The sequence below is a fragment of the Piliocolobus tephrosceles genome, chromosome 20, assembly GCF_002776525.5.
Source record: "Piliocolobus tephrosceles isolate RC106 chromosome 20, ASM277652v3, whole genome shotgun sequence".
Classification (NCBI taxonomy): domain Eukaryota; kingdom Metazoa; phylum Chordata; class Mammalia; order Primates; family Cercopithecidae; genus Piliocolobus; species Piliocolobus tephrosceles.
In genome coordinates, this window is record NC_045453.1 from 14,137,854 (window position 1) to 14,150,351 (window position 12,498).

A 12,498-nucleotide genomic window follows, 5' to 3' on the forward strand; every position below is an offset into this window, starting at 1 on the left:
TTACTGACGTAAACAGTATGCTGGTGAATATCCTTCTAGTCCAAAAAAATAACATAAAATAGGATAGCCAGCTTCTTGAAAGATCTCTCTACCCTGAGAATCCTTCTAAAGATGGGGAAAAGCTTTTTTTAAAAAAAGAAAGCTATCTTCACAAGCATTTAACAAGCTTAAATTCAAACATAAAGTTGTCATACATCAATAGAGTAATTATAAATTCCAACCCAGACAGTTAATTTTGATTTTTTTTTTTTTTTTTTTTTGAGTCTCTCTATCACCAGACTGGAGTGCAGGGGCACGATCTCAGCTCATTGCAACCTCCTCCTCCTGGGTTCAAGCAATTCTCCTGCCTCAGCCTCCCGAGTAGCTGGGACTACAGGCACGTACCACTACATCCAACTAATTTTTTGTATTTTTAGTGGAGACAGGGTTTCACCATGTTGGCCAGGATGGTCTTGATCTCTTGACCTTGTGATCCACCCACCTAGGCCTCCCAAAGTGCCAGGATTACAGGCGTGAGCCACCACGCCCGGACAATTCTCTGATAATTTTTATAAATTCAAAACTATGGTCAGTGAAAGAACACTAAGTTAGTTATTGTCTGTCATTCACTCTTAACACAAACTCTAAATTGTTGATGAGTTTACAAGTCTTTTCTTGAGGATTTTTTTCTCCTTATAATAGTAATAGCTAACATTGACAGATTTTGTGTATAATTCTGCTCCTCAAAAGATCCTATGAGATAAGAACTATTATTTTTCCCCATTTAAGGCTGAAAAAACAGACTTAGACATGTAATTTTCCCAAAGGCTTACAGCTAGAAAGTGGCAAAGGTAAAATTAAAACACAGAGCCTGAAAGCAAACTAATCTATACGCTTTGGCACAGTGGTTACAGAAGCTTCCCAGGAGAATACAACATCCTAACCCAAGGGTTCTTATTTTTAATGCTCTCATATATGCTTAGAAAGACAAGAGAAACCATCAGGGATTAATAATACAACGTATTTCATATTCATTCATCCCTGCATTCATATCAGAAGGCAGTAATGAATAAGAGGGAAGGTTCTAAAGTCACATTACATAGATTAAAATCGTAATTCCACCATATTCTTAGCTATGTAACTTTAAACATTACTCAAATTCTCTAAGTTCAAGTTTCTCAACTAAAAAAATATAAGTAGTGCCCGGCGCGGTGCCTCAAGCCTGTAATCTCAGCACTTTGGGAGGCCGAGACGGGTGGATCACGAGGTCAACAGATCGAGACCATCCTGGCGAACACGGTGAAACCCCGTCTCTCCTAAAAAAAATACAAAAAACTAGCCAGGCGAGGTGGCAGGTGCCTGTAGTCCCAGCTACTGGCGAGGCTGAGACAGGAGAATGGCGTAAACCCGGGAGGCGGAGCTTGCAGTGAGCCGAGATCCGGCCACTGCACTCCAGCCTGGGCGACAGAGCTAGACTCCGTCTCAAAAATAAAAATAAATAAATAAAATAAAAAAATAGAAGTAGTAATATAATCACCAACATCACCATACTGGGTTCTCCCAAAGATTTAGAGATAATGTGTGAACACACATAGCAGTGGACCTGGTCCATAGGAATTCTCAAAAAAAGTAGCTATTAAAATAATTATTCAAAATGTTTTCAGGCCCTACACCTGCTGGACTCTGGGCAGAGCACTTGGGGCTAGCACTGTACCATAAACAGGACAAGGCTGTCCCTGCCCTCCTAGATCTTGTAGTCTCTATTGGGGGAGTAGACAATAAAGAAAACAAAAGAAGGAAACATATAAATGAAGTTTTATTGAGGGGTGAAGCCAGCTGGACTTCCTGGTTCAAGAGGGGACTTGGAGAGCTTTTTTTGTCTTACAAGAGGATTGTAATATGCACCAATCAGCATTCTGTAGCTAGGACTGTAAAACGCACCAATCGGCACTCTGTAAAAATGCACCAATCAGCGCTCTGTAGCTAGTTAGCAGTTTGTAAAATGGACCAATCAGCACCCTGTAAAATGGACCAATCAGCAGGACATGGGCGGGGACAAATAAGGGGATAAAAGCTGGCCACCCCAGCCAGTAGCAGCAACCTGCTGGCTCGGACTCCCTTCTAGGTTGTGGAAGCTTTGGTTTTTTTACAATAAATTGCTGCTACTCACTCTTTGGGTCCATGCCATCTTTAAGAGCTATAACACTCACCATGAAGGTCCACAGCTCCTTTCTTGAAGTCAGCGAGACCACGAACCGACCGGAAGAAACCAACTCCGAACATACTATGAATTTTAGTGAAGTGTCAAGCAATAAATGCACACGTACTGAGACAGAGGACAATGGGGAGGAAGCTACTATAGAAGTAGTGATCAAGGAAGCCCCCTCTGAGGGGGAGATGTTTTAGCTGAGACTGGATGTTTTAGGCTCTTTCTAAGGAGACAAGTGGAGAGAAGAGCCTGTACAGAAGAGGATAACATGGCATGTTTGAGGAACTGAAGGTGTTCAACCTGACAAGCATGGCAAACAAGGAAGGGAGCCTGGAGAGGAAGCACGTCAGAGTAAGTGTGGATGCGAGTCCAAGTGCAGTGGAAGCCACCAAGCAGGGGGGTGGCATGCCTCGGTTTACTCTTTAGTAGGATCACTCTGGCTGCTGTGAGGAAAATGTGCTAGAAGAAAGCAACAGTGGAAGCTGGGAGACCAACTAGGAGACAGGGGAATCATCCATGTGAGAGAGGAGGTTAGGCAGATTATGAAGATGGAGAGAAGGAAGGGTTTGAGATATTCTAGAGGCCAGGCTAAAAAGCCATACAGATGGGTTGCATGTGGAGTGAGGAAATGAGAAGAATTACAGACAACTTTCAGGCATCCAGCCTGAACAATGAATAGACAATACTAACTAACAGTGAGACAGAAGGCTGAAGGGGAGAGTAAGGAAGGGTCAGGAATAAGGAATACAAATTTCAAAGCTTGAGAGGGAGATTGAGAGATCAGTTCTGAACCTGTGAAGTTTGAGATCACTGGGACAGGAAGGTGGTAGCTGAAACTGCAAGTCTGGAACCAGAGAAAGCGTGGGGAGACGTAATAGGAAGAGTCATCTGCATCCAGGGGGTACTAGGGTCCTGGGAATTGATGAGATCATTTAAAGAGAGAATATAATGAGAGAAGGAAGGTAGCAGAGCCAGAAAAGAAAAGAAATAATTAAAAATCACGTTGATAATTTGAAACTGAACATGGTAACATTGCCCACACAAACATAGAACTGGCTCAAATACATGCTCAATAAATACCTATGGAACAAACAAAAATTAATTCTTAACACATCCTTTTAGGCCTTTTTTTTTTTTTTTTTTTTTTGAGATGGTGTCTCGCTCTGTCACCCAGGCTGGAGTGCAGTGGCAAGATCTCTGCTCACCGCAGGCTCCGCCTCCTGGGTTCACACTATTCTCCTGCCTCAGCCTCCAGAGCAGCTGGGACTACAGGCGCCCGCCAACACGCCCAGCTAATTTTTGTATTTTTTAGTAGAGACAGGGTTTCACCGTTTTAGCCAGGATGGTCTTGATATCCTGACTTCGTGATCCACCCACCTCGGCCTCCCAAAGTGCTGGGATTACAGGCGTCAGCCACTGCGCCCAGCCTCCTTTTAGGCCTTTAAGAAAATAATTTTCATTTAGGATTCCCCCCTTACCACCACCATCAACAACAACTTCTTATATATTTGGAGGATAAGAAAAACAAGTTTTTGAAGGTCTCTGTTTGGATTGTGTTCAAGGAGATCCTTTTTCTTAAAAAGAAGCAACTGTTTTTTTCAAAAAACTCACAAATTAAAAGTACTCTACCTGAAATTCAAACCTTTGAAAAGCTTACACTCACATTACAACTTCTGTGTAAAAATTCTGCCCCAAGACACAATTTTCCCATCCTCATAAATTAAAATGCAATTATACATTTTACTACAGATGTTTCATCCTGATAGATGAAACTGGTACTTTCAAACAGTTCAAGAGTCACATTAGAGATGTAAAATTTCAAAAGGTCAAGGATTTATTTTTAAATGGTTTTTTTAAAAAACCCATTAAGTATACCTGCTAGGTCATCCAAAAACTGATAAGCAGGGAGATGAAAAGGATAGAACGGCCAGAAAAATAAGTAAATATGTAACAGCTATTCCCCAAATGAAAACACATTAAAGCTATAATTATATCTCTGGGTATCTGTTGACACAAAAAAACCCATTATGCTCTTGAGGCTTATACTATCACTATGAACTACCAAATTGAAATCACAGCTGTAAACATAACTGGGAAACTTTATACTTTTCAAAAATGTCCAGTGTGACACAGTGATAATGCATAAGAAGGAAAGCCAACAACATTTGCCAAAAATGTTCCTTCCCTCAATTGTTCAAGTTAAATCAAGACCGTAATTCTTTTTAAGACCATAGCCTCACTTTGTAAAATTCTTCTCAGATCTAGATGAGAAAGGAATATTCTAATTTTTAAGAGATTGTCATTTAAACTCATGACACAGCTACCTAAAAGCCTAGAAGGCTACCAGCAAGGTCACATGAATAGTTGGATAATGAGCATTCATTCTTTCCTTCATTCATTCAACAAATATTAAGTACCCACAGTGGGCCAGGTGCAGTTTCTGAGCCCTGGGGATACATCAGTGAAAAAAAGTCTCACACTTCTGGGTTAATGAGGGAGACAGACAATAAACCAACAAATAAATATGTATTACCAAGTGGTGGTAAGTAAGGCAGGATAAGAACAGGGAAATGGGGTGTATTTGATAGTGCAGTCAAGCAAAGCCACACAACCTAACTTTCGAGCAGAGACCTGAAGTAAGGGAGTCAACCATGTTCATATGCAGGGACCAGAGTTCTAGGCGGAGGGAACAGCAAATGCAAAGGTACCAAGGCTGGAATATGCTTTTCTTTTTTTTTTGAGACAGAGTGTCACCATGCCAGCCAGGTTGGTCTCGAACTCCTGACCTCGTGATCCTCCCACCTCGACCTCCCAAAGTGCTGGGATTACAGGCATAAGTTTGACGTTTTTAAGAAATAGCAAAGAGATCTGTCTAGCAAGGCTCGAAGTGAGGATGGTTGTGGGGAAGAGGGTTAGCCTGGCAGGCCACAGCAAGGCCTTCAGATTTTAAGACAAAAAGCTATTGGCGGGCTCTAAGCAGAGGACTAACATGATCTGACTTTTTTAAAGGACTGCAAAGAGAAACACAAGTTCCTACTCATAAAACCAAGATGTATCTCTCATAATCTAGTTATAAGTGAAAGAAAAAAAGCATAGAATAAAAGTTGTATAGTATGATAGCATTTTTGTAAGAAAAAACACGTATACATGGGGAACAAGGCTAAAAGGCTTAATACCAAATTGTGGTTTACTATGGTTTGTGGGATTATGGTGGGTTTTTGTTTTGTTTTGTTTTTGGCAATGCTTTTGTTTTTCAATTTTCTGCCTTAAACATGAATTACTTTGGTAATTTTTAATCTTTAAAAAGAAAAAAGCACTCTACCATGAGACTTCCCTAGTCTGAAATCTTACTTCAATATGAAAAAAAAAAAAAAACCAAATACAAAAAAAACTCAAAACCAAAAGCCAAAACAACATGGGGAACATTTTTTTCCAAAAATTACCACACTTCCCATGCAATGTTTGCCTGTCATGAACCACTGCACAAATCAAGCCCAGCTCAATGTATCAAGGTCACAAAACCAACTTGGTTAATATGTTGATCATTACATAGTGGCTCTGTCCTCTACAGCAACTTTGATACCATCTTTCCAAGGCAGCAACAGAAGGGCCCTTTTCATTCATTTTCTAAGTCTCTTTGATACTATTTTGCGCTTCTGGATTTTTCCACTGTATGTCTCTTAGAAACAAATTAAGCTCGAATAAGTTGTTCCAGCTAATGAAGTGCGCTTTTGGCTCCTTCTCCGTTGTTCAGAATTATCCGGCAAAATACCAATTGTTTTAGGACGCATTTTCTCTTAGTTTTGAAATATTGCACCAAGTTACCACAAATAAAGAACATCAAGATAACAACACACAAGAACGTGTATAAATGGAAACTACTGTAATCCTTTTTTAAATTAAGGATGTGTGGACGCCTCATGAATAAACATTTAGGATATCTGGATAAATATATACTATGTGTTCACATAGTTAAAAACAGAAAGGAGCATTCCTTCCCACCTCACTCCCCCACCCCAAGTCACATAAGTTTCTCACAGGGCACAGGCCCAGGGCAATCACTGCTCAGAAATGTAAACCGTGCAACTCAAAATGACTCAAGCTCTCAAACACTTCCCACCTAAGTCCTACATCCCATCCACTCCTCAATCACTTCCAACAGGCTTCCCTGAATGAAAATCCCAAACTGGGAAGGCTTAACAAGCTCCAAACTCCACTCACATGCCACTCAGGGAATCGGAGGACTTGGGGCCCACGTGTAGTGTTTTCGCGTGGGCAAACAAGGGTCCCAAGATTCAGGATGCTACTGTACCCCGAGTGGTTCGAGTCCTGGCTCTGCCGCCTTCCCTGGTTGAGCTGACGCTCTTTACACCGGGGGCATGGGCTGCCACATCCCAGCAGGGTGCAAGGGCCGGCGGGCGTGGACGCAGGCGGCCCTCGGGCGCACACGCGGGAGGAACACTCGGGCACGCACTCTCACACAGTCAGGCGGGCCTGCGCGAACGCCCCCGCTTCCCCTCCACCACCCCCTTTTGCGCCTTCCGCGACGGTGGCACATAGGGCTACCCTGACCCCCAGGACCCCTGGACGCCGGCGCCTGGAGCCCGGGGGGTGATGACAGATGGCGGAGGGCGGGGCTCCGGGGGGAAGGGGCGGAGCCTCTCAGCATGGGGGTGCTGGCGGCTGACAGAAAGACCAGGGGCAGCTGGCGGGAGGGGGCTGACGGAGACTGCGGGTCGGCCGCGGGCCAGGCGTGGCGGGAAGGAGCTCGCACAGACACAGACACAGTCGTGCTGACAGGCAGAGACACACAGACACCGGGGACTGACAGCCGCGGGGGCACGCGGGGCCGGCTGGCCGTGGCGGGCGCTCACCTGGCAGCGGCAGCGGTGGCGGCGCCCGCGACCGGGCCACTCTTCCCGCGCTGCGGGCCTCCCTCCCCGCGGCAGGGCGGGCGGGCGGCCGGCCGGCGCAGGCCCCGCAGAGGCGGCGGCGGCGACGCCGGAGCCGCGGACTGCTGAGCGGCGGGGACGCAGCTGCACCAACCGACTCCGGGCCACTCGGCTGGGCTCGGCTGCTCTCGGAGGTTCTCGGTTCTGCTCGGCCTTGCTCGGCTCCGCTCGGCCTTGCTCGGCTCGGCTGGGGGCGTGGCCCAGGGCCCCCCCGCCCAGGTCGCCTCTGGCGGCCGCGGGGCGGGGCTTTCGAGTGGGTGCGAGCCCCCTGACGTCGTGGGGAGCGGACCTTGCCCCCGGCGCATGCGCCAGTCCCCTCCAGCTCTTCACCGTGTGGAGGCTGAAGAAGACGGGGAAGGAGGGGCTGGGGGCGGATGCTGCGGTTCCAGAGGTTCCTGGCTTTTGTACTCCATATCCTGCTCTTTCCAGAGGACCACTTAAGGAAGGTCACACCAGGTTACACTTTCGAAAGGATGTGTGTGTAGGCTGGCAAGGGCTCTGGCTCCTGTCTGCCCCAACTCCTCCAATTCCAGTGTTTCCCAACAAGCATCGTCTAGGAGTGGTCTTTTATCCCACCAAAGGCTTCACTGCAGTTTTTAATGTTTTCTTAAAAAAAAACCAAAAAAAAAAAAAAAACTAACTCTTGATCGCTGTTTTAACATTGAATCTTCAAGTACTTGAACTTTCAACCATCAGTCAGCCTCCTCGAATCCACTAATACCGTCCTTTCTTCATAGCTATTGTGTAACCTGTAACGCCTGGGATGGGGTTGGATTCTTTCCTGAATTCTCATCACATGATCCAGGCACCTTGTTAGTTATGGAACCAAGTCTGCAGCAAATATGCTCAGAAAGTGGTTCCCACCTTTAGAATCCAGTGATTAGTAAACAACAGGAGCTCTACAGTCTTGACACACCTGGGTGGGAATCCTAGATCTGTATTAATCTGACTGGTTAATAATTGTCTGAGTGACTTTGGACGTGTTAATCTCTCATCTGTAAAAGGGCAATGAAACATGAGTAAACCAATAGAAATATTAAAAGGGTTAAATGACAGCACATAGAAAGGTTTCTGCACAGTGCTTGGTGTTCAGTAAATAAGGCTGACTTTAACTTCATGTAACTTTAGAACCTTCAGATCCTGAAAACCAGGGAACGTATATACAAATGTGAGCGATGTGTCCAAGTAAACAGTCCATAGTCACCCATACCTAGTGCCTTAGCTTGCTCCTTTCACAACCTTCCCTACCTCAGTTCATGTCAACTCCATTTTTCTGATGACTCTGGCCAAACCATTGGAGTCATCCTGGACTCCTCTCTCCCTATCGTATCCCACATGCAACCCATTAGAAAAGCCTGTCAGCTCTACCTTTAAAATACCCCTTTTCCTCTTTCCTAGAATATTGTAGTAGCCTCCTACCTGTTCTCCCTGATTCCACTGTGCTCTCATGGAGCCTTCTCTCAACACAGAAGCCAGAGGGATCCTGTTGAAACCTAAGCTCAAAAACCCCCAAAAGGTTTCCCATCTCAGAGTAAAAGCCAAAAAAAAAAAAAAAAATGGGGGTGGGATGGAGAGTGGGACATGATCTCACTCTGTCTCCCAGGTTAGAGTGCAGTGGTGCCATCACAGTTCACTGCAGCCTCAACCTCCCGGACTCAAGCAATCCTCCCACCTCAACCTCCCAGTTAGCTAGGACTACAGGTGCACGCCTACTTTTTTAATTTCCAAAATGGTTTTTTTTTTTTTTTTCAAATGCTTCCAAGATCCTATGTGTCTGCCCTTCTTCCATTTATTATGCTCTCCACCTCTCTAACTGCACCTCCTTCCACTCGGCCTCCTCACTGAATGCCAGGTACACTAGCCTCCTTCTTGCTCCCAGAATATGGAGGTTCACTTCTACTTCAGAACCTCTGTACTTGGTGTTTCTTCCCCCAGATATCAGAAAGGCATGTGCCCTCCAAGTTTCTATTCAAAAGTCACCTCCCCACACTTTCCCAGACCACTCTACTAAAGTATCAAGTCCCAACTATCACTATCCTCTAAGCCTGCTTTACTTTTCTGCCTAGCCCTTCTAACCTGAATATCATCTATAATATCTCTGAAGGTGGGAAATTTGTTTTTTTACCATCTTCAGCATTTAGAGCATGGGTCGACATGTTCAGGTTCTCAGTGTTTCTGGAATGAATGAGAATGTATATAGGTTATGCTGCGCCAATACAACTTCATTTACTCAACAAACTTTTCTGAGCATCTATTTTGATCCAGGCACAGTGGGATCCTGAGAAAAACAAGGTACTCTCCTGACCTTTGAGGAACAGTATTTCAAAGGAAACAGGAATGTGAAAAAAAATACTTCTGGCCGGGCGTGTGGCTCATGCCTGTAATCCCAGCACTTTGGGAGGCTGAGGTGGGTGAATCACCTGAGGCCAGGAGTTCGAGACTTGACCAACTTGTGAAACCCCCATCTCTACTCAAAATACAAAAATTAGCCGGGCATGTGACACGCACCTGTAATCCCGGCTACTTGGGAGGCTGAGGCAGGGGAATCACTTGAACCTGAGAAGCACAGGTTGCAGTGAGCCAAGATTGCAGCATTACACTCCAGCCTGGGCAACAAGAGTGAAACTCTGTCTCAAAAACAAACGGCCGGGCGCAGTGGCTCAAGCCTGTAATTCCAGCACTTTGGGAGGCCGAGACGGGCAGATCACGAGGTCACGAGATCGAGACCATCCTGGCTAACACAGTGAAACCCCGTCTCTACTAAAAAAATACAAAAAAAAAAAAAAAAAAAACTAGCCAGGCAACGTGGCGGGCGCCTGTAGTCCCAGCTACTCGGGAGGCTGAGGCAGGAGAATGGCCTAAACCCAGGAGGCGGAGCTTGCAGTGAACTGAGATCTGGCCACTGCACTCCAGCCTGGGCAACACAGCAAGACTCCGTCTCAAAAAAAAAAAAAAAAAAGAAAGAAAGAAAGAAAACAAACAAAAAAACAACTTCTGGTGGATGTGCCAACTGCTTTGGGAAGCACAGAGAATAGCATAATTAACAATATACAGGAGAGTGTGGGTAGGCTTCCCAGAAGAGGTGACTTTGGGGCCATATCTGAAGAGCTGCCGAGACAGAGACTCCAGACAGAAGAAACAGCATTTAATACCAGTGTAGGAGGGTATGTCACCAATGATATTTACACACAGAGGCAAATTACTGAATTTTTTTAAAAAAATTCAGATTTCAGGTGAGCTCTATAATAATGTCACTTGCACTCACATTCTGATGAGCTTTCTCAAGCAGGAAGGAAACTGCTAGTATAGTTAATGAAATACAGTTACAACCTGACTCCTATCTTATTGGAATGGGCTACACCTGTGAACTTTTTGTACCAGCATCCAGAGAAAGAACTATCAGAAGTTTGCTGGCTGCAAGCACCAGAAACCCACCAGACCAATTAAAGGAAAATAAAAGGGGACTTTAGACTTTTAGTGGGATCGATCTCTCAGAGGCCAAGGGAAAGAACCTAGCTGGGCTTTTGGATGGGCTGGAAGCAGAGTAAGGGGAGCCAGTACGACTCCAGCAAACTTGTTTTCTCTGCCTCCGGGTATTAATAATACAATGAGACATGTGTCTACCAACCTCTCCCAAGTATGAGATACATTTCCAACTATCCAGAAAGATTAAAACTCCCTAATCATTCCAATTACAAAATCATGTAGAAAAGGCTCTAACTGATCCAATTTGTGGTAGGTGCCCTCCTCCTCCAGAGCAGTCATGGCCAGCTTACAGGCATGAAGTTCACCAGGAAGCCACCTCTGTGAATCAAGGAGTGCCCAATTACCAGGAAAAGGGAAATGATTTCTAGCTGAGGCAATATCTTGAAAGAAGTTCCCCACAGAACTGCTGGTTCCACATAGTGGCAAAATCCCTGGGAAACATTTGGTAGTGACACAGGAAACAATTGTTGAGTTCTTGATTTCTGCATAGTAGGGAGGCCTTTTAAGTGGCAATCAAAAAAAGTTGTTTTTTGTTTGTTTTGAGACGGTGTCTCACTCTGTCATCCAGGCTGGAGTGCAATGACATAGTCTTGGCTCACTGCAACCTCCTCCTCCCAGGTTCAAGTGATTCTCCTGCCTCAACATCTCAAGTAGCTGGAATTACAGGCATGCACCACCACGCCCGGCTAATTTTTGTATTTTTAGTAGAGACCAGGTTTTGCCATGTTGGCTAGGCTGGTCTCAAACTCCTGACCTCAGGCAATCCACCAGCCTCGGCCTCCCAAAGTGCTGGGATTACAGGCGTGAGCCACCATACCTGGCCTGAAAGCTTTTCTTTTCCTAACAAAAAAAGAGGACAAAAACTGGGATGCTCTCCATAAGACCTCTGTAGGCACATGATAGGATTGTACTTCCTTACAATAGCTTGGATTTGTGAATAACCATATGACTTTCTTTGGTCAATAAAATGTGAGAAGTACAGTCACACCTTGCTTAATGACAGGGATATGTTCTGAGAAATGCATCATTAGGTGATTGCATCATTGTGCAAACATCATGCAGTGTACTTACACAACTTAGATGGTAAAGCCTACCATACGCTGAGGCTATATGATATAACCCATGGCTCCTCGGTTACAAACCTGTACAGCATGTTACAGTACTGAATACTGTAGGCAGTTATAACACAGTGGTATACATCTATGTATCTAAACATAGAAAAGGTACAGTAAGAGTAGGGTATAAAATATTTAAAAATGGTACACCTGTATAGGGCACTTACCATGAATGGAGCTTGCAGGACTGGAAGTTGCTCTGGGTGAGTCAGTGATGGAGTTGTGAGTGAATGTGCAAGCCTAGTACATTACTGTATGCCACTGTAGACTGTATACACACTATACACTTAATGCTAAATTTTTTTTTCTTGAGACAGAGTCTAGCTCTATTGCTGAGACTGGAATGCAATGGCGCCATCTCGGCTCACTGCAACCTCTGCCTCCTGGGTTTAACCGATTATCTTACCTCAGTCTCCCTAGGAGCTGGGGTTACAGGTGTGCACCAACATGCCCAGCTAATTTTTTATATTTTTAGTAGAGACAGAGTCTCACTGTGTTGGCCAGGCTGATCTCAGACTCCTGGCCTCAAGTGATCTGCCTGCCTCAGCCTTCCATAGTGCTGGAATTACAGGTGTGAACCACTATGCCCAGCCATACTGACACTAAATTTATTTTTTAAATGTTTTTATTTGGTTAGGCACAGAGGCTCATACCTGTAATCCCAACACTTTGGAAGTCCACAGTGGGAGGACTGCTTGAGGACAGGAGTTTGAGACAAACTGGGCAATATAGTGAGATTCCCCATCTCTACAAAAAA

At 44.9% G+C, this 12,498-nt stretch overlaps 1 protein-coding gene across 3 annotated transcripts in view; it reads right to left on the bottom strand.

The window, feature by feature from the left end:
• ZHX3 (zinc fingers and homeoboxes 3) overlaps positions 1-7,247 on the bottom strand; it is a 136,177-nt gene extending 128,930 nt beyond the window's left edge. For all 3 annotated transcript variants that reach the window (XR_002734858.2, XM_023227928.2, XM_023227927.2), the window contains exon 1: positions 7,063-7,247. The gene's annotated coding sequence lies outside the window, so the exon portion shown is untranslated. The remainder of the gene's footprint in view (positions 1-7,062) is intronic.
• Positions 7,248-12,498: the final 5,251 nt, after the last annotated feature.